The 24,267-nt window shown below is 35.7% G+C and overlaps 1 pseudogene; it reads right to left on the minus strand.

Annotated features, from left to right (window-relative positions):
• Window positions 1–12,646, minus strand: part of LOC114626313 — a 24,696-nt pseudogene extending 12,050 nt beyond the window's left edge.
• Between the last annotated feature and the right edge of the window lie 11,621 nt (window positions 12,647–24,267).

The raw sequence follows: 24,267 nt of genomic DNA on the forward strand, positions 1-24,267 counted from the left end.
ATATAGATAGATAGAGAGAGAGAGAGAGAGTAAGAATTACTGATAAAATAAAGCAAATATCAAGGAAAGATAGTGGGAAGGGTGAATATGAGGAAATTTATCTGTACATTCATATTAAATGAAGAACTAGTTATTCACAATAGCCAAATCATGACATCATCCTAGTTATTCTTCAACAGATTAACTGAAAAAGAAAATAACTTATATTACAACACAGAGTTTTTTTCAAGCATGACAAAATGAATTTCTTGTAGAGGAATTTTAATCCAGCCACATGGGTACTCTGACAAGGCCTCAGATCCAAATATGTTCTAAGTCTGTGTGATCTGACTGGAATGATTTATTCTATTCCTTCTTTCTAGAGTACAGACACAGCCTTAGTACAAACTTTTAATCCAAAAAAATAAAGGTAAACATAGTTTGTAGAAAAAGGTAGCCATGTTTGAAAGTGACATCTAATTGGGGGGCAGACAAAGTAATGAATCAGAGAAAGATTTGACAAAATGAATCAGGGATATTTTAGGGAGAAATCTTGCAGGTACAGACAGAATGATACAGACAATGACTAAGAACCAGAAGATTAGAACAAATTGCTAAGTGTTAGTTTTCAGTTTATCAGAATAATTCAATGAGAAGCTGAGAGAAGTCAGATTCAATCAGTCAGCTTTGGAAGAAATTTGAGCCAAAACAGCCATTGAAACAGCCCACCTGAGTTCAAAAAAATCAGAAAGGATGAGATTCTTTCAAAGTAAGCCTCCAAGATGATAATTATGTTTTAAAAATAAAAATTTCTTTTACAATTACTGTCATTCTCAAGAGAAATGATTTGATGGGAAAGCTTAATATTAAATGAAATAAGCTAACTTAACAAAAACAACTCTTACACATTTTCTCATGTTTGTAGACTTTAGATTTCTACACAATCATATTTGGGTTTTGTGTGTTTAAAATACATATGACATAAAAATAAAATCAGTGGAAACTATGGAGGTATTGGACAGTATATGGGTGTGAATACTCTTAAAATATATGATCTATGATGTATCACCAAACAACATCTGTCACAGAGTAAGCATCTAAATGTACATTGAGTGTTTGTCATTATGGAAAATTAAATAAAAATTGATTACTGTATGTTTTCATTTTTTATTAATTAATCCATTTATCCATTTTATATCCCAATATCAGCCTGTGATAGTTTGTATATGCTTGGCCCAGGGAGTGGCACTATTTGGAGGAGTGGCCTTGCTGGAGTAGGTGTGTCTTTTTTTTGGTGGAACATCTGTTGGGTTTATGTCCAGGAGTGGTATACATGGGTCTTGAGGTAGAACTATTCCCAATTTTCTGAGAAACTGTCAAATTGTTTTCCAGAATGGTTGTACAAGTTGGCACTCCCACCAGCAAAGTAGAAGTATTCCCCTTGATCCACAACTTCAACATCATGTGCTGTCCCTTAAGTTTTAGATTATAGCCATTCTGGTTGATGTAAGGTAGAATCTTGGAGTCATTTTGATTTGCATTTCCCTGATGACTAAGGACACTGAACATTTGTTTAAGTGTTTCTATGACATTTGAAATTCAACTGTTGAGAATTCTGTTTATCTCTGTAGCAATATATTTCTTTTTACTTTGGGTTATTTGTATGAGTTTATACTCAATTAAAAAATTAGTCTTCATTTTAAGTTGAGCCAACATGTACAGAGAATTTTTAAAAATAAAATCTTCCCCTTGACCACATTCATGCAAATATTGTTTAAGAAACCCAACTCTCTTAACCTCTAAATGCTATTTAATTTTTCTTTGAACATTTCACAACAGACAGCGAAGTTTCAGTTGTATGTCTTATGTTATATAAAAGAAAAGATAAATATTACCCAGCTGGATAAGAAAACCAACTTTCTCATTTTGGTAAAAAGTCATTCCATATAATGTGAATTTCTTTTCAAATTGTTCATCTATCTACTGTGCACACTTAAAAATTTTTGATATATTGCTTTAGAGAACTGCACAGACTCCTTCTCCATTTAAAGAGAGTTATATGGAGTATGATGTGATAATAAATACTTATTAAGAGCTTTGCTTTCCTCATTTTTTAGAGTTAATAAATATTTCCTATATGTTGTTAGAATATACATTAGGAGTATGAGAAGATGACTTTGAAATTCAAGTCAAACATATTCAACAAATTAATGTAATAAATTATATCAATTTTCATTTAGTTTACTTATGCTCATTTTATTTTCTCCTCTCTGACTTAAACTATAAAGTTCAATGTTAACAATTATACTTCATCATGGCATTTTTAATTATATACGATATTGTATAGATGAAATGTATGGTTGGTTAGAGGATTAGGCCATGTTTAATTTTAACCACATCTCAATGGCAGCAGACAGTAACATACTCTGTGTCAATTAACAATCATGTATTTGTTCTTTTTCACAAATACTTGAAAATAATAGCTAAAGTATTCAATTATTTAATTTATTAAGTCATAAATATTTTTTTAAAATGAAAATCTGCAGCATTCATAAATCCCCAGTAACATTAGTTCTTGCTTAACACAAATACATTTTATATTATTAGTAAAACATATGTTAATAGATAAAATTTTCATTGTCAATAAGTAGTGTTTGAAAGAATTCAATAGTGTTTTATTGTAATAATAATATTTTCTATAATAATAATCTTGTTAGATTTCAATATGGTAAAAGATTCTCCATTTTTCTTATTTTATTGGATGCAATTAAGTTTCAAGATATTTTATTCTTTGACATAAAGAAATTAATGCATCTGGTATTTAGGGTACTTCGGTTCAAGAGGGTTAGAGTCTATGGCCATAATGATGGAAAGCACTGTAGCAGGCAAGCAGAAATGGAATCAAATATATAAGTAAGGGGTCATATTTGATATTCAGGCTGCAGGCACAGACACAGTAAGAATGGGATGTACATGTACATTTTAAATATCGAAACCAACATCTAGTGATAAACTACCTTCAAAAAAGACACAACTACTCCAGCAAGACGACACCTCCTAATACTTTCCAAGTTGTTCTGCCAATTATTAACCAAGTATTCAAATATGTCAAATATATGTGCCTATGAACCATTCTCATTCAAAGCATCACAGTAAACTTTTAAAATGACATAGAAGTGAAAGAAATAATTAGTAATGTAGTTTAAAGGAAAAACTTAAGAGGAGTCAAGAGAAGATGGCAGGGTGGGTACAATCAAAATAAGTAATAGCCATGTATGAAAGTATCATAATGCAACACGTTCAAAACCATTTTTCATGGTTAAAAAAAAAGAATCACATACATTAATGTATACTAATACTTTTGAGTGTTTCATCTACTCTCTCTGTCTCTCTGTCTGTCTGTCTCTCCTCTCTGTCTCTCTCTCTCTCGCTCTCGCTCTCTCTCAATATATATATATATATATATATATATATATATATATATATATATATGTGTGTGTGTGTGTGTGTGTGTGTGTGTGTGTGTGTGTGTGTTAATCAACAGTGATTAAATATATATAAATATATAAATATATAAAAGTATATATTCAATCACTGTTGAGTAGAATAAAAAGAAACAACATGTATGGATAATATGACAAAATGAGACAATGCCACTCAGTTACAGTATCAGAGTCACAATGAAAATCAATTATTTTCAGGGTTTCCAGTGTTTGTAAAGACAAATATAATAATCATAATCATATAGTATAATATATTCAAAGTATTGGCTATTCCTTTTTATGGAGAGTTAAGGCTATTTCTCTTTCCTTAAGTTGTTTTTCTATTCTATCCCTTTTCTTTTCCCAGAGGTAATATTTGGCTTGCAACTAATTGTGAAACACCCAGTAAATTTTTTCACACCTAATTTATACTTAGAAAAAAATTTATATTTTAGTGTTAATTGGATTTTCATTATATTTTAAAGGCTCACTGTGGTACTATCGAGTTTTCATTTTTAAATTGTTTAGAGGTGACTATTTTATTTAAACAAGACCATGAGTACACTTTACATTTAAAATGTTGAAAAAATCTGTGCCATTTTACATTAGATGCTTCTAAGGCAAGCAACAGAAAAGTTTAATATTCACTTGAGAGCTTGTGAGCATGTACACATGCACAGACACTAATTTTGTGGTTATCTAGGAAACATAAATATTTAAAATTATACATACATTTGTCTTATGTATTGTATTGGAAATTTCAAATGTCTTCCACATGTACTAGAATAATTCATAGAATGTACAAATTTACTTTTGTATATAATCTGTTAAATATCAAAAAATAAGAAACACATTCCAGGGAAGTTTAATAAACGTAAGCCATTTGGAGCCTTACAAATCAAAATAAGCATAATTAATTTGACATTTCCTAACACAACATTCTTTACTTTTTATATACTCTTAGCCTTTTAGAAACTTTTGTGAACTCTTATAACATTCATTTTAGAACATACACATTTCCCTGGGTTTTACAATACACGAAACCAGTTAATTATCCATTAACGTTTAACTGAAGCATGCAATATAAAATTCAATTTAATTGCATATGATTATTTAATATGTTGATAGCTGTTACTACAAACAACCACAATTATAACAATGTGTACATAATTCAATGTTGTTTTATTTTCCATATTTTGTACTAACTGGTTGTACAGTTTGAGCATAATAACATCTGATTAATCTATATAGACATTATATTTTTCTTACTGAGAATGCCTCTATATTCCAGCCACAGAGGCCTGCCAACACAACAAGCTAGTCGAGCCAGTCATGACCCAGCAAAACTAATTGCCTTGACCAAGAGTCTCATCTACCCTGTGGGGCACCGCAGGAGCTTCTTTCCCTTGCCCCTCTCAGCTGTGGGCAGGTCCAGCCCTTATGCTCCTCTACCCCAGGTCTCAGTCCTTCTGCAGTCTCCCAGTGGCATCTGGAAGCCCAAGGGCTGAGACCAACCAGTCTCCAGCCAGTCACCTTGACCCAGAGACCCTCCACCCAAGAGCTCCACCCGTACGGGTCTCAGACTATGATCTTCCTATGCTCAGAGTGGAGGCCAGTGGCTTCCCCTAGCCCAGTGTCCACACGGAGCCTTGTGGAGAGAACTCAGTCAAATTCTAGCACTTCTGCCCCCCCCCCCACACACACACAAGGCTTCAGACACCTGAGGTAGCAGATATGCAGGACCCAAAACTTAGCCCAAAAGGAACCACGCCCACGGGCGAGTCACAGCCCCACAGCTGGTGGAGGATATAGGTAAAACCAGCTTCAAGAGTACCCCCACTGGCATCCATGAAGAAACACTCCACAGAACTCACGGACAGTGAGTAACACCAGGCCTAGTTCAAAAGACTAGGCCTCTCTCTGTCCTCTCTCTCTCTCTCTCTCTCTCTCTCTCTCTCTCTCTCTCTCTCTCTCTTTCTTCACATGTTCCTGGCCAGTTTCTTTCCATTGACCTTTAGCTACAGCCTCTAACTCAAGGGCAAGATGGCAGCAATCCCCTAGCCTCCACTCTCTGCCGATCCTCCAGCCCCACAGAGAAGACTTCTACATAGCACATGCTGGCATAGGCCTCTCCCCTTCCTCCTCTGTCATTTGCAGCCAGCTGAAGCCACTTCATTCAGCTGGTTTGTCTGAAGTTGCAGGTCTGAGACCCTGCTTGCTCCCTTCCCCTCTGTGTTCCTTAGACCCTTGTTCTAGGACTCCTCCCCTTGGGTGAAACATTCCTCTTTCCTTTTGAGACAGTTTCTTTCTCGTGGCTGAGAACTCCAGGCCAGGCATGGAGGAACTGTTCTCAGAAGCATCAGCTCTAACCCAGCTTCCATGTGTCTCCCTCCAAGGATCAAGTCTTTTCCACGTCTTTTCCACATCTTATCCACAGCCTTTTACTCTTTCTGGCTCTAACAGTCCTTTCAAGCCTCTATGCTGCTTCCTTTAAGCTCTTCTTCAAGGTTGGCCTTTCTCCTCCTCCTGTACATTTAAGATTTACCTGCTAAGAAAAACAAACAGGGAATACAGGACACCTCTCTGCTATAGCACCCAGCCACCACATGACATAATAGCCACCACAAGGCAGAGCAAGCCCCTTCCCCACTGCTTCTACACTCAAGGACAATATTGAAATACTCCTGAGACACTTACCTCAAGTTTTAAAATGATTTTTCTCCCTAACAGGAATACCTAAAACAATGTTCATGCTTTTCAACCCAAAATTTTCTTGTTTTTTAATTCAAATGTTTCCTTTTCTCCCTAACATTTGTTATATATGTCTAATTTTTTTCTACCTTTTTGAGATGTCTTTAAGGTTCAAAAGTCATCTAATCTACTTCCACAGATCAAGTCAACTATGCTGATCATCATTTTTCAGCCCTTAATTACCAACCAGTTTCCTTTTACAGACAAACTGTTACTGCCTATTCCAGATACATAGTTAATATGATGTTTTTCTTCCTCAGCCATCCAAAAACAGACTCAGAAGTGCCTTCCAGGACTAAATTTCCTAAAACACTCTTGCTTTTCTAGGATCATGATGACAGACTGTGATGTGTTCCCAAGTAGCTTAATGCTACCCACCCTTTGCATACATCTCCCTGCTGGGGTTCTGCTCCTCTGTTGTGATTACCCTACAGGCTATCCCCAAAAAGGAAAAGGACAGTGCTGTTCCCACAAATCCATCAGAGACAACCCTATCTCCTGGAACCTGCCTGGGACAACAAGCTGCCTTCCTCTAGACACCTCATCTGACTGAAGACTCTGGAGACACACGCTGAGATCCAAAGATACATGCCAAGTCCTACATAGGACAGTCCTAGACCTTCCAGTTACAGATAAACTCTCTTGCCAAAGTCAAATGGCTACTGAACTTGGGGAAACTTACGTGTTAGTAAGGAAAGCATATTGTCTATGTAGATTAATCAGATGTTATTACCCTCAAACAGTACAACCTGTAAAACAATAAATTAGTTCAATGATCCCTTGCCTTCCCAATCCCCTACCTCTATCTCCTTATCCTATGACTTAATTATGCTTCCCCCTATAGCCTGCATAGTGTTTTCTTTTGACTTTCACCTCATCCAAAATTTTCACTACAAATGATACAGTCACTCCAGTGACGCCCCTCATTTAAAATAAAAAGATAAAGGAGGATTTGTGGGGTGGTGGGCTGTGAGAGGCAGCTGGGTACCTGGTGAGAACAGGCCTCAAATCCTGGATACCCTAAAGGGACAGTAGATGTTCAGCCTTACTCCTGGGCCCTAGATTCTGTCACTCAGTACAGACTGCTACAGCCCTTCCCAAAAAAAGGTTTGTGACCTTAGATCACATAGCACAGGTAGCACAGGTAGAGGACATTACTACAGGCCACAGAGCCTCAAGACATCTCAATATTCATGAGTTATCTAAAGGCTAGAGGGCGTAGACAATTAAGCATTCCTTCCCAGACCCTCCTCCTACTTACAAATGATATTTAACCTCAGTCCTGCCCTGAGGACAAGGGGTGCAGCTTCATCCACTTTCCACCATGGCAACAAACCTTTTAAAACCAGGGACTTCCTCTTGTCTTTGGGGCCCACAATGGAGCATTAGAGGGGGCTTTCAAACAATGAGCCACCACCTAATCTCTGGCCAGAGTACTTCTCTACATTCCAGCCATTGAGGCCTATCAACACAAGCAAGCTAGTGTAGCCAGCCATGACTCAGTGAAGTGAGTCACCTTGACCAAAAGTCTCATCTATCCCATGGGGTGCCCCTCAGAGCTTTGTCCCCATGCCCCTTTAGGCTGTGGGCCAGTCCAGCCCATATGCCCCCTCCATCTCAGTCCTTCTGCTGTCTCCCAGTGGTGCCTGGGTGCCCAAGGACTGAGACCAGCTGGACTCTGGCTAGCCGACTTGGCCTGGAGACCCCCAATCTAAGAGCTCTGCCCCCACAGGACCTCAGACTGGGATCTCACCATGCCCAGAGTGGAACTCAGTGGCTTCCCCTAGCCCAGCATTTGCCTGGCACCATGTGGAGTGAACTCAGTCAAATTCCCACCTTCCTGCCCCCTGAGCCACCTGGGACTGCAGACACATGGGACCCACAACTCAGCCCAACAGGATCCATGCACAGGCACTAGAGCCCCACACTAGCTCATGAAAGGCTTTACTTCATTTTAGTGTGATTTTTTCCCTGTCAGTTGATAATGCTATTCCTACCAGTTTCTTCTTAGTACTTTAACATTAGTACTTTGCTGGTAGTTGTAGTAACTCAGAAGTAAATGTTTAGTCATTAGTATGTTTACAGCAAGCAACAGATTGGGAAAAGATCTTTACCAATCCTATATCCAATAGAGACGGCTAATATCCAATATATACAAAGAACTCAAGAAGTTAGACTCCAGAGAACTAAATAACCTTATTAAAAATGGGGTAAAGAGCTAAACAAACAATTCTCAACTGAGGCCAAGAAGCACCTAAAGAAATGTTCAACATCCTTAGTCATCAAGGAAATGTAAATCAAAACAACCAAGATTCCACCTCATACCAGTCAGAATGGCTGAGATAAAAACCTCAAGTGACAGCAGATGCTGGAGAGCATGTGGAAAAAGAGGAACACTTCTCCATTTTTGGTGGGATTGCAAGCTGGTATAACCACTCTGGAAGTCAGTCTGTTGGTTCCTCAGAAAATTGGACATAGTACTATCTGAGGACCCAGCTATACAATCACTGGGCATATACCCAAATGATGTTCCAACATATAACGAGGATACATGTTTCACTATGCTCATAATAGACTTATTCATAATTGCCAGAAGGTGGAAAGAACCGAGGTCCTTCGATAGAGGAATGGATACAGAAAATGTGGTATATTTACACAATGGAGTATTACTCAGCCACTAAAACAACAACGTCATCAAATTCTTAGGCAAATTGATGGAGATAGAAAGTATCATCCTGAGTGAGGTAATCCAATCCCAAATGAACACAGATGGTTTGGACTCACTGATAAGTGGATATTAACCCAAAAGCCTGGAATACCCAAGATACAATTCACAAACCATATGAGGCTCAATAAGAAGGAAGACCAAAGTGTGGATGCTTCAGTCCTTCTTTGAAAGGGGGACAAAATACTCATGCTTGGTAGAGGGTAGAAGGGACTTTAAGGAAGAGAGGAAGGGAAGGGGGTAAAAAGGGGCCAGGATCAGGTATGGGAGGAGACAGGGATAATATACAGGAGTCAGGAATTTGAACAGGGGTGTATAGCAATGTGGGATGGGGAACTGGGTGTAGCCACCAGCAAGTCCTAGGAAAGCAAGAGTCTTCCAGGACCCAACAGAGATGATATTAGCTGACATGTCCAACAAAGGGGAGGGACAATCTTTAAAAAACATATTCAGAGGTTAGCAAGGTCCTGTTTGGGGGATGGGGCCACCCACTCATCTCCTAATTTTAAACCCAGAATGACATCTGTCTAAAGGAAACATGCAGACAAAGTATGGAGCAGAGACTGAAAGAAAGCCCATCCAGAGACTGCCCCACCTAAGGACCCATCCCATATACAGTCAGCAAACCCAGGAACTATTGAGGATGCCAAGACTTGCTTGCTTATAGGAGATTGTTATAGGTGTCTCAGGAGAGGCTCTGCCAGAGTCTGGAAAATACAGAGGTTGATGCTCACAGCTAACCATTGGACTGAGCTTTTCAATCCCATTGGAGGAGTTAGAGAAAGGACTGAAGTTGAATGGGTTTGCAACCCCATAGGATAAACAACAGTATCAACCAACTAGACCTCCCCAGATATCCCAAGGACTAAACCACTAACCAGAGTAAACATGGAGGAACTCCTGGTTCTACCTACATTTGTAGCAGAGGATGGCATTGTCTTGTATCGATAGGAGGAAAGGCCCTTGACCCTGTGAAGGCTCTATGCACCAGTGTAGAAAATGCCAGGTTAGTGAGGTAGAAGTAGGTGGGTGGGAGGAGGAGCACCCTCATAGAAGCAGGGGTGGAAGGCTTGATGGGGGTTTCTGCAGGGGAAACCAGTAAAGGGAATAAAATTTGAAATGTAAATATATGCAATACCTAGTAAAATAAATTATAAATAAGAAAAGGTAACTTTATCTTCAATACTGCAAACTTATATTCTTTTTCCTGATTAATTGAACAATAGTACAATTTAAACATTTATGACATTTATTTCTCTAGTACAGTTACTGGTTGATGTACGTTCTCTTTCTGTATGTATAAGAAGTAGATAGAACATTTACTGACTTTCATGACTTTAGGGTTTCCTGCTAGTGACAGAAAGAGAAAATATATCATGGTGTTAATACTTTGTGTAGACTCATCAGCAGTTCACTGTGGGTTCTTTCTTAATTGGATTTTATGTTTGCAAATCAATTTTAAACTCCATCTACAGTACATAGGTTCTGAAGTATAGTAAATACAGCAAGATATCTGAGGAAAACAATTACATAAAGAATGAGGAATTCAGAATTTCTTTCTTTAACACATTCTGCATTACTAGAAATTGTTACAATGAACACATCAAATGTAATGATTCTCCTTTTTAAAACCTAAATGGCAAAGTGTCCACTAGTTACTTTTCACTCAACTACATGGGGCTTCACTTGTTTGCATTGTTTGCCCTTCCCTCCCTCTATACTTCCTGGGATAAGCTAGCCAACTTCTGCCACATATCTGCTAAATTGACAAAGCATACTTCAGGGGAAATCAGATAAATGAATCCTTGTTATTGTGTTACTAGAGGCATATCTTAGTTTTCTAAACCATTCTCTCCCAATGACTCAGATAAATTAAACCCTAATATAAGTTGTCTGAATGTCAACATCTGAGCACAAATTAATCTGGTCACTCTCAAGTCAAATTACATATTTCAGTTTTCTGGCTGTCTTTAAACATTGTGGTTGTACACTAACTTTAAGTGAAGAAAATTGCTGTTAACATCATTTTAATTACAAATTTAAAATATGCTAAACTTATAAAACTGTAAAAATATAAAATCTCTGATCAGCATACGGCTCTGCCAATTTTTAATATCATTTTAATTATAAATTTAAAATACCCTAAATTATAAAACTGTAAAAATATAAATTCTCTGAGCAACAGATGGTTCTGCCATTTTTTTTCATATTTTCTGTTTGTGTAGCTTATATGAGGGCAATTAGGTAGATTCAGTTTACCATCTTATGGAAAAATCCTTTGCTCTGTTGCAGCTACATAGTTAATGCTGCAGTTATCTACTTTCTCAGACACAACTATTGGAGGTCATAGAGTAAACTTCAGCAAGCCAAGCAGAAACATAAGACATAATACATAGAAGAGCATAGAAGTGACAGATTACTGAATTGCCAAGTGCAGAATGGATCCTGCCACATGGGAGCATCAGAATTACTAGCTAAGAGTGATGCCATTGCTTGCCATCTCTCTGAACTCTATGTTTTATTTCAAGAAAATGATTTCTCTGTTGATGTTAAATGTAGATTCTACCTTAGTTTGCAGTCCTGAGAATAACATATCCTATAGCCACATAGAGCTTTGGGTTTAAATTGGTATGACATGGGGTCACAACATTTTTTGTGTTTACAGTTCTGCAAAGACAGGCAAACTTAGCTGTGTATGGCTGTGCCACATCAAAGAAAGTTGCACCACATGATCTTACAAAACGTGTATGGTTTTTTGTTTGTTTGTTTTACTTTATTTTATATTTTTTTGTTTTTGTTTTTTTAAACTGCAGATTTTATTCCCCTCCTGGTCCACCCTCAGACTCTTCCACATCCCATACCTCCTGCCCAATCCCCAGTCTCTAAGAGGATGTCCCCACATCCAACCCTCACCCCACCAGATCTCTAAACTCCCTGAGGCCTCTAGTCTCTTGAAGGTTTGGTGAGTCTTGTCTGACTAAACCCAGACCCCCAAGACCCAGCAGTCCTCTGCTGTATATGTGTATATGTGTTGGGGCCTTATATCAGCTTGTGTATGCTGCCTGGTTGGTGTTCCAGAGATCTTGGGGGTCCAGGTTAACTGAGACTGCTGATCCTCTTATGGAGTTGCGGATTTGCTCCCCTCCTCCTCCTCCTGCTCCTTCTCCTCCTGTTCCTCCTCCCTCTCCTCCTCCTCCTCCTCCTCCTCCTCCTCCTCCTCCTCCTCCTCCTCCTCAGCTTCTTCCAGCTTTCCCTATTTCAACCACAGAGGTCAACAGCTTCTATCCATTGGTTGGGTACAAATATCAGCATCTAACACTTTCAGCTGCTTGTTGGGTCTTTCAGAGAGGGTAGTTATGATAGGTTCCTTTTTGTGAACATTCCATAGCCCCAGTAATAGTGTTAGGTCTTGGGGCAACTCCTTGAGCTGAATCCCACTTTTGGCCTGTTGCTGGACCTTCTTTTCCTCTTCACTTCTATCCTTGCAGTTCTTTCAGACAGGAAAATTATGGATCAGAGTTTTGCCTGTGGGATGGCAACCCCATACCTCATGTGATACCCTGTCTTTCTGCTGGAGGTAGACTCTAAAAGTTCCCTCTCCCCAGTGTAGGTCATTTCATATAATGTCCCTCCCTTTGAGTCTGGAGAGTCTCTTACCTCCCAGGTCTCTGTAACAGTCTGGAGGGTCTCCTACCTCCCGTGGTTGCATGTTTCGATTCTTCAGCTGGCCATCAAGGATTTCAGTCCTTTTCCCCCACTCAATAACAGATCATGTTTTAATTTCTGTCCCCCATCCCCTTTCCCTCCCAGGTCCCTCCTTCCCTTCTCCCTTGTGGTTGCCTTCTTCTACCACCCAAGTAGGACTGAGGTATCCTCATTTGAGCCCTTCAGCTTGTTGACATTTTTGAGTTCTGGGAACTATATCTTGAGTATTCAGTACTTTGGGGGGGGAGGGTAATATCCACCTATTAGTAAATACATAACATACATGTCCTTTTCAATCTGAGTTACTTCAATCAAGATGATATTTTCTAGTTCCATCCACTTGCCTGCAAATCTCAGGATGTCTTCTTTCTTAATAGCTGAGTAGTATTCCATTGTGTAAATAAACCACATTTTCTGGATCCATCCTTCTGTCATGGATGGCTGGGGGAATCACCATCCCTGACCTCAAGCTTTAGTACAGAACAATAGTGATTAAAGACTGCATGGTATTGTTTCAGAGACAGACACGTTGCTCAATGGGGTAGAATTGAAAACCCAGAAATAAAACCACAAACTTATGGGCACTTGATCTTTGATAAAGAAGCCAAACATATACAATGAAAAAAAGAAAATATCTTCAACAAATGGTGCTGGTCTAACTGGCAATCGATACGTAGAAGAATGAAAATAGACTCATAGTTGTCACCATGCACAAAGCTAAAGCCAAGTGGATCAAGGACCTCAACATAAAACCTGATACACTGAATCTAATAGAAGAGAAAGAGGGAAAGAGCCTTGAACTTATTGGCACGGGGGAATTTCCTAAACAGAACTTCAACGTCTCATGCTCTAAGATGAAAAATTGATAAATGGGACCTCATGAAACTGGAAAGTTTCTGTAAAGCAAAAGATTTAGCCAATAAGACAAATTGGCAACCTACAGATTGGGAAAAATTTTTTACTAAACCCACATCTGATAGAGGGCTAATATTCAAAATATATAAAAAGCTCAAGAAGCTAAACACACAAAAAACAAACAACCCAATCAAAAAGTGGTGTATAGAACTAAACAGTGAATTCACAACAGAGGAATCTCAAATGGTTGAGAAACACCTAAAGAGATGTTCAATGTCCTTAGTGATTAGGAAATGCAAATCAAAATCACCCTGAGATTCCACCTTACACCAATCAAAATGACTAAGATAAAAATCTCAGGTGACAGCATATGTTGGTGAGGTTGTGGAGAAAGAGGAACACTCCCCCATTGCTGGTAGGATTACAAACTGGTACAACCACTCTGGAAATTAATCTGGAGGTTCCTTCAAAAATTGGAAATAGATCTACCTGAAGATCCAGCAATACTACTCTTGGGAATATACCTAAAAGATGCCCCACCATGCCACGGGGGTACATGTTCCACTATGTTCATAGCACCCTTATTTGTGATAACCAGAAGCTGGAAAAAAAAACAGATATCCCACAACATATAAGCTTTTTTTCTTACATTTAATGTTTTAATAACCTATTCTCCAGGAAATTTAAGTAAATATCTCATTCAGCAGTCTATAAAAGCATATTTATCTCTATTCAGTGCAGTAAACAAGGATTACCATGAAACTGCACAGGGAAATCATTTCTTGACCTCTTATTAGCAGCCACTCTCCTTAAACATTTCTATATTCTGGCTTTTATATCAAACTTCATCAATTGGTACTATTTCTATGTAAATCCCTACACTGAACTGCCTCAGCTTGGCTCAGGCCAGAAGCCCTCTGCATATGGACACTTGCTTGGCTCCTTTGTTTTGGTTCCTCAGGAAAGATGCAAAAGAAAACTCTAAGCTGCCCTACCAAGAGAGTAACCATAACCATTTGGAATGAATCAAATTCACACATCACGTTAATAATATTGTTGTCCAGTTTTGTATACACGTATATCATAGTTAGACTGACAGATTGACTATGGTTATTAAATATTAAACCAAGATTACATCACTGAAATGAATATTAATTTATCATAAAAATATAAAATCTTACATGAAACAATGTGAGAAATTTTTGTCTAATGTAATTATTATTGTTGTTGTTGTTGTAAAGCTCAAGATGAAACTGAGGAACTTACATATAAAAGACCATTTTTCTACTTCTATGTTATATAACACTTCTAGTCCTGCATTTTATTTTAAATTATTATTTTCTAGTATACAGAATTTTAACCCAGGATTGATTTCAGTAATTGTTTTCTGTGTTCATCAAAAATTAATGATATTTTATTTGTTGGAAGTTCAAATCTAACTATAATGAAGGAACACTGTAGTGGTTTGCATGAGAATGGCAACCATAGGCTCATACATGTTAGTGATTGGTCCCTAGTTTGTGGAACTTCTTTGGAATGATTTGGAGACAGAGATTTTTTGGAGTAAATATGGCCTTATTATTAGAGGTGTTTCACTAAGTGTAAGCTTTGAGGTCTGAAAAACCCTGACAAAGTCTGACCTTCTCCTCTCTGCCTCATACTTGTAATTACAATAAAATGTAAGGTATCAGCTACTGCTCCACTGCTTGACTGTTTATAATACTTCCTGCCATGATGATCATGGACCCTAACCTTTTTAACTGGAGGCAATCTCTCAACTAAATGATTCCTTTTATAAGTTATCTTGGTCATGTTGATTCATCACAGCAGTTGAAAAGTTCCTAATAAAACAGCTTTAAAATGAATGGATAAAAGGATATTTTCCAATTAACTGGCATTTTATTAAAAACTATTTTAATTACAGATAAAAGTATTTTAGAGAAGAAAAGTAATATTGAATTTTAACCAATGCTTCTGATTTTCAGAAAGGTACTGTATTGTGTTCTCAAACTATTGTTTTGATTTTTATGTTTAAAAAACATCTCTTGAAAATAATAGCAATACTCATACAAATACATAAATATTTTTTAGTCTTTGGCAAACAAGAATCAATATAGTATTATCTGGAATTTCTTAGCTACTAGTAAAGCAAGAAGCTGTGAGAACATTTAATTATACTTTTATTTATTTGTAGTGTGTGTATGTGTGTGTGTGTGTGTATGTATGTATGTGTGTGCATACTTGAATGCAAAAATGCCATGGTGTACACATGAAGAACATTTGATAAAGTTTTGATTGACATAATTGTGCTCAACAAAAAAAGTTACTAAAATTTCTGTTGAAATGTTTTGTCTGTCCTTTATTCTTTCTTTCATAGTCCAGGTTATGCATAAATTCTATTTTTATGTATGCTTTCATCAGATACATCCTGTAAAATTGTGCAAAAGCATTAGAAAAAAAACAAGACAGGTAACTATCTATCCATGTAAATGCACAATTTTCTTTGTATCATCAAGGATTAATAGAACTGTTGGTAATTTGTTTGTTTTGATATTAACTTTCTTGCTGTCAGTTAGCCATGAAAATATGTATATTTCCCATGATTTTTATTAATCTATTCAAGTATTCCACAGTATTTTTTGGCAGAATAATAAAAATTCTTGGATTCTTAGGTGTCTTAGTTACTGTTCTGTTGCTCTGATTTCTGCCAAAAACAACTTAAGGAAGATAGAATTTATTTTGACTCACATTTAAAGGTAGAGTCCATTATTTTAGAAAAGTCACATCATTGCATCGACAGATAAAATTAAGCACTGGATACTTAATGTCACTTCAGTTTCTTATGCATTCTAGCCTACAAAATGATGCCATCCAATTTAAGGGTGGTTCCTCCTACCTCAATCAGCTCTATCAAACAATATCTCACAGACACCGCCAGAGACTAATCTATATTTGATTATCTGTCATTGGTGTGCCTGGAAACTTGTCTAGTAGGTGCTTCTAGATGCTGTTAAGTTGACAAATAGAAGTTACCAGTGGTCAAGTACTGCTCCCATGGAGATTCTCTGTTTTATAGTTCTGGTTGCAGAAATGATAGTTTCTGAAAGAGTTTCTTTGCCATTTGGTAGCTCTTTCTATTTTTTTTTTAAATAATGTTTAGTTAGGTTTAGGTAGATTCTTTTCTCTTTGTATATACTTTGTTATTGCTCCAAGGGAAACATTTTGTTTCAAGCAAAATAAAATTACTGGTAATTTATTGACTTGTTTATCAAAAGCATACACTTATCTTTTCTGGCTTAGTACTAGCCATCTTTCAATTAGACTGCTATGAGTTATATTAATACTAATTTATAGTGGCATGGAGGTTTTCTGAGTTAAATCTAAGATTCAGTGCTGCCTTTCTTAACAGGTTCTAAATAATACTAGGAAGAATATCTTTTCTGCCTTAATGGGCTCATATCAAGAACCAAACTTAGTCATGAAATTATTCTAATTCTCCCACATTCTTTTTTTTTTTAATTTGGAGTGGGACAGACAAGACAGTAAATTTAAGATAGAGAGAAATATGGAATGAGGTACTTCAGGCTATTTTGTTCATAGTGACAATTGAAAAAGTTGAGCTAAATTAAAAAAAAATACTTGAGATTTCCTACTCTTCAAAAATATTCAACATTGGATATTTTCTTAATTGTATCCATAAAATATTAAGCTAGAATATGACTTTTACAATTATATAATAGAGTACTGTACAGTAAATATTCTTTTATAAATTACTCAAACCAAAGTCAGGATAAATTCGATTTGCTTCTCAAACCCTCTATAGTTGGTTTTTAAAGTCAGTATGATTGATTACATTTCATAATGCTTAACATACATAAAAAGAAAATAGTCATAAAAGTCATGAGGATATTGTATGAACCAATGTACATTAAAAAAAACCTTCTAAATATCAAATTCATCATGACTTTGGCATGAATGATAGTGTAATGGTTTGTATATGCTTGGGCACGGGAGTGGCACTATTGGGAGGTGTGGCCTTGTTTGAGTAGGTGTGCCACTGTGAGTGAGGGGTTTAATGCCCTAGGCCTATTTGCCTGGAAGTCAGTTTTCTTCAGATAAAGATGTAGAACCATGCCTGCCTGGATGCTGCCATGTTTTTTCCTTGATGATAATGAGTTGAACCTCTGAACCTGAAAGCCAGCCTCAATTAAATGTTGTCCTTATAAGATTTGCATGGTCACTGTATCATCACCACTTTGGTGGACCATATCCACTTGCGTTATAAGCTGAAATAAAACCTTCCTCCATTAAGTGGGTTTTTCTAATGGATTTTGCTGTAAGAATGTATAAAGGAAAAAAATACAACTCTGCTTATCTCACCAAGTAGGTCCTATTTCTAATATTTACTTTCTGCCACTATTGCTTAGAGCTATTCTGTTCATAAAACAAATAGAGATCATTTCTGCTCCTTGATTTTGAATAGATTGCTTATTTTTCTGAAATGCTCATTATTGTCTTTATTTAACTGGATTTTCCTTGCTATATTTCTCAGATATCAATAGAACATAGGCTTAAGTGTTTTTGCTATCTGAGTTTAAAATTATCCCAAGGTTCATTTGCTTATTGACTAATTCAAGCTAATTTTAGATCTTTCTTTCTCATTTATGATATTTGAAAGTTATTATCCAATGAAATTTTTAGGTTATCATATCAATATTCCACCATAGAGAAAATATATGCAAATATTGACCTTAAAACCTTAAACACTGTAGTTAAGTGGTTAAACAATGAGCCCCATCCTCAGTCATATATTCCAATTTTTAAAACTCTATTATTAAAAAGGGGTTGCAAATAAAAATATCACAAACAAAAATAATCCAAAATTATCCAACTTAATGGCCTTCTTTACAGGTAGAACAGCCATTCAGGATTGAAATTACGGAGCTTCACATTGAATTTTATTCTTTGCCTTTTGTCTTAGCTACTGCTCTATCAGTGTGAAAAGATACCATGGCCAAGGTGATTGATAGAATGAAGAATTTAAGTGGGGCTTTCATACAGTTTCAAATGCTTAATGTATGACCATCATATCAGGAAGCACTTTAGTATTCAAGTAGGCATGACACTGGAACAGTGGCTGCTGATACCTTATATCCTGGTCTACAAGAAGAAGTTACAATGACAGCAAGATTAGGCCTGTAATTGGGTTTTGAAACTTCAAAGCTCAAACTTAGTAGCATCTTTCATAATCAGTCCTAAACAGTTCCAACAGTTGGGAACAAACATTCAAATATATGAGCCTGTAGGGGCATTCTCATTCAAATTACTGTAACTATCAAATATATATTCCATCACACTATCAACTGTATATTTATGCACGTATCAACTGTCATGATAGAGTTATAACTAAAAAAAAAAATATTTAAAATCACATGTTCTCTGGCTACATCCAGTACTTTCTCATCTACATTATAAATATTACTTTCTCTCATTCTTTAATTGCTCTCTATTCAAGCTCTTAGTATTTATTTTATTTCATACGTAATATTTATTATTAATAGTCTATTTAGTGTAACTGTCAGTTTAATATTCATTTTTTTGGCATTTCTTTGAAGTAGAGTCTGTGTTCCAAGAAGCTATAGAATACTCAACACTCAAGTGTTTCAAAATAGCTAGGTGCTCAATAGACATGATTCATTTAATTTGTGCTCATGGAAAAAAATTCACAGAAGGTAAATAACTCATTCCAATAGGAACACTTAGTATCATGATTGAGGTTTCTTGAACTCCTTATAAGTCACAGAATAAATCATTAATATCAGATATTCAAATGTCCTTTATTTTCTCAGTCATTTTGATAATAGAAAAGTATTTTAAACAAACAAAACCTTCATTCCCTTCATTTAAAAGGCTAGGGAGGAAATAGGAGATAACAAAATATAAATAAAAATAATAGAAGGCTTTTGTTTCAATAAACCTTAATCTTATAATTTTCCCTATGAAATTTGTATTCAAGCTAAACATACCATAAGTATGGGCATTTAAAATAACAAAATATTATTTAATATCTTTTATATGTACATACTCTTGAGTATATACATTTATACTTGAATATTTCAAAAACACCTCATTCTGATATATATATATATATAATTTATTTACAATTTAATATTTAAATATTCAAAATATTATACTGTAATTAATGGAAATTAAAGAATACTTCTACAGAATCAAATAGTTTTGAAATTTGTTCCAATAATTCTTTTGACCAAGGCTCTGAACAAGTCTTTTTTTCTCTTGTGTAATTTAGTGTGACTGAAACTGTTGGTCAAAATTCTATGGTTGTAAATTGCAAGTATTTTATTCAAAAACAAAGGAACCCCAATGGAGGTGTTAGGGGAAGGACTGAAGGAGTTGAAAGAGTTTGCAACCCCATAGGATGAACAACACTATCAACCAATCAGACACTCCAGATTTCTCAGGGACTAAACCACCAACCAAAGAGTACACATGGAGGGACCCATGGCTCCAGCTGCATATGTAGAAGAGGATGGCCTAGTCAGACATGTATGGGAGGAAAGGCCTTTGGTTCTGTGAAGGCTAGCCCAGAGTGAGAGGCAGAATTGTATTGGCAGTTGGGTGAGCACCCTCATAGAAGCAAAGGGAGGGAGGATGAGATAGGGGTTTCCAGAGGGAAAACCAGAAAAGGGACTAACATTTGAAATGTAAATAAATAAAATAACCAATAAAAAATTTTTAAAAAGTAAGCAAGAACACATCAACTTATTTTTAATGGTAATTTCGCAAATTATACACTTTAACTTAGGAAATTAAGTTTGAATAGAAATTTGTTTTTCAGATAAGAAGAAATAATGATTGAATTTTACATGTGTATGTGTGTGTGTGTGTGTGTGTGTGTGTGTGTGTATGCACACACATATTGGTTAAATATGGGTCATGAACATTGAGATCATTTGTGCCTATGCCCTAAGCTTTAAATGTTAGTGTGCAAAATCAGTCTTTCTTAGAATATGGCATGGCTAATGATATGACAAAGTATAGACAAGTATTTTTTATATCAAATATATCTAGACCTACAAATAAAATGTAAAAGATATTACTGTGTTTAAATATGAATTTAAGCACAGATTATATTCTTTAAATTACACAGAAACATATTTTCATATATTTCACAGAATATCTAAAGTCTCATCACATTGTAACTCATACACTGATGTTAAATGTTACTGAGATTTCTGTATGCTTGATCAACATAGAGTATGTATATGGAGCAAGCAAGAAACTCACATGGGGTATAAACACTTTAAAGAAGTATTTTAACAAATTCAACATAAAAAATAGCAAGTATCATTTAAAACAGACTGATAAGAAAGTTTATGAAAATATGTTCTCTCATGTACGTACTAAAATTTTTAACTATTTCATGACCTCTGATTGTCAGGTTAATATCAGTATCAATTCCTTTTTTTTAATTGATGAATATCAGGATTGAATAGGAAAGAATCAAAAATATATATCACAAGAATTTCTTATTATTCTTACAAATGCACATATAATACAGCAATTCTCTTCTAATAGTTAATCCTATTTATTTTTAATAATAGCTTTTTGTCAGAGTGAATGTTGCAGAAATATACTTAAAGTCACTTTTCTATGGCTGGCTTTTGAAAAATTCTTAGATCAGGTGGGGAATTCTCTTATTGATGTGACTTTTTTTCTGAAATATGAATAAGCCTGAAAGCATTCAGTCTGTTAAAACTTCAGGAGAATAATTAAGATTAGCAAAAGTATTCAGCCTACAGGAAATCTTTTAAATGTAGTACATATTATATCTTACATTTGACAAATATTCTAGTACAGATAAAATAATGTGAATATCTGACTAGATTCAGTCTGGTCTAAAGTTCTTCATTAGGTTCCAAAACTACAAAATAAAGTGAATGCCATTAGCAATAGAATTTTTACTTTTAATTTTATATGTTAATAAAGAAAAGATGCCCCCTCCATTTCTTTTAAAAGATGCCCCATTCCATTCTGTGCATTAGAATACACAGAAAAGGATAATAGTGTGAAACCCTTGGATTTCTTGTGGCTCTTTAGGTTTTTGCAACTGCATTACTATCAATGTTTTACACTTAGCAAAATAAAATAAAAACTAGAATACTAGTACATTTGTAAAATTTTGGGAGCTGAAAGTAAGAAGTTCAAAAGCTCAGGCCATCTTTTCTGACACAAATAATTTGAAGCCCATCTGTAGTGGTTTGTGTTTTCATGCTAATTTTGTTATCCTAAAAACCTGTTTTCAGTGTTCTGCATGTAGGCTAAAGGAAACCTGACCCCAGTTGGCTCTGATTGTGAAATAAAGTTGCCAATGGCTAATGGCTGGGCAGAGAAACAGAGGCAGGACTTTTAGATTTCCTAGACAAGGGATGAAAGGAGAAGGAAAGAGAAAATCTCCATAACAGAAGCAGAAAAATAAAAAACAAAGGCATGCCTACAGAAATGTATTACTCAAGGCATGTGGTTTCAGTACCCACTCCCCCTCTTGAGTATGGGGTAAGAAAGATAAAATATAGATTTAGAAAGTGTTAATTCATGAATACCAGAGGGGAGTGTGTGCTAGCCATGGAGAGGTGTGGAAATGCCTAGCCATTGAGCTAGTCAAGGCATGTCAAAATATAAAGGTTGCTTCTCTGTCTCTCTCTGTCTCTCTGTCTCTGTCTCTGTCTCTGTCTCTCTGTCTCTCTCTCTCTGTCTGTCTCTGTCTGTCTGACTCTGTGTGTGTGTGTGTGTGTATGTGTGAGTGTGTGTGCATGTATGTGTGTCTTTTATTCTTGAATCAAGAGAGCTCTGGCAGGTGACTTGAAGTGGAGTCATCTGCCTGAGGCTTAAAGCAGATTAACTATTCACCTCTACACCTAACTGGACTACAGGAGATACTATTAACACCTTATCACCCCAGATTAAAAAATATATAATAATATAGTCTCATATCTGTTTCAGCGAATACTCTGTCTGCAGACCAACCAATTATCATTTTGATGTAAGGTATATGTGAATAATATTTAACAAATCATTTACAATCTACCTTCTTGGCTATATATTATTAAAGAATGTTGATGCCAAATTCTCAGATGTCACAAGAGTTAAAAATAGATCATTCTTATTGTATTATTTCTGATTCAGCAAGTGGATTGGGCTTCTGAACTTAGACATGAACATTAACAATCTGTTAATGTTCACGTTATGAGAAATATGCCCTAGGCCATATTTAGTTCTGCAATTTGGCTCTCAATCAAGTGCCTTTTATTATACTTTCATTCCACAAAGTGCTAGTTCTTCACTTCTCTTTCTCCCAATTCATCTTCATGTACTGCTTACTCAGGAAGTTATAATACTCAGTGTGTGACATTCTTTTACTAGAATTCAGAGTGTAATTGTATCTCTGCAAGCTGAGATTTATGAAAAGTGATCAGTATAATGTTCATAATGAAGAGATAAATTAGGCAATACATTTTTTAAAAGTCATCAATAAAATTCTATGATTGTGGTGTTAAATTATAACTAATATATTTGGAATTACATAATTTTTTCATGTATAGAAAAAGTATTTGAAAATCTGTAGCTTTTCTTACCAGAATACTGACTATATCTGAAAGTATCCAAGTTATAATTTCCAATTATTAAACTTTACAGCAAAAACATGTTGGAATACTTTTTATGCAAAATTAACCTCATATGTTTAACTTAGTATTTGGAGGGAGACTTGTGACTTGAAATTAACAAGGTGTTGAGATAATTTTCCATTATTTCCTTTGATTTTTCAGAATATCTTGACTATTTTGTATATTTTTATGAACCCATGTTTAGGCAAATAATAATAATAAATAAACACATGTATCCATATATACTTATGGACATACACACACATATATAGCATATAGTCCAAGTTTGTTTCTATAAACCCAAGTCTTTTTTACATTTCTTACATTCATTTTTCTAATAAAATGGCACAAATATTAGATATTACTTATATGACATTTTTAATAAATTGTAGAATTTTCTTTTCATGATTGTTTCATGCTCTAGTAACCTTCCTAAGAGAATTTCAAAAGAAAATTAATCCACGTTGTACCAAAAGACTTCCTTTATATATTTAATGTAACTCCTTTATCTCATAGTGTATTTTCAAAAAATTTCTTGAGTTCTTAATGACGTTGTTACTACTGTCTACTATGAGTGCATTTCTTCAAATGGTAAATATCTAAGGAATAGTGAATGCATTTCATTGTTTCAAATAATAGACCCCCTTTTTAAAAACCACTTAAATCAACTTTAATTATTTACTCTGGATATACTGAAAATTATCCAGTTATACATGTCTGTGTTACTATGTTTCCTTGAATCACACTCATAAACAAACTTTGGTGAAATTATGAATAAAATCTTGTCCAAAAGTGAGTATAGCAAAGATCAGGATCTGAGGAGACAATACAGTTTCTAATTATTTCAGCAGTTCTTTTTTACAACTGTACTTCTCTGTGTCTCTCTATGTCTCTCTGTGTCTGTTTCTGTATCTCTCTCTCTCTCTCTCTCTCTCTCTCTCTCTCTCTCTCTCTCTGTCACACACACACACACACACACACACACACACACACACAAAGTTTGAACCCAGAAACACAGTTGGAATCAAAAGAGTACAAACTGCATTTAGTTTAGGTTGTCAAAGCTGGTTACATGGGAAATTTA

This window comes from Grammomys surdaster, unplaced genomic scaffold, assembly GCF_004785775.1.
Source record: "Grammomys surdaster isolate TR1022 unplaced genomic scaffold, NIH_TR_1.0 61, whole genome shotgun sequence".
Classification (NCBI taxonomy): Eukaryota; Metazoa; Chordata; class Mammalia; order Rodentia; family Muridae; genus Grammomys; species Grammomys surdaster.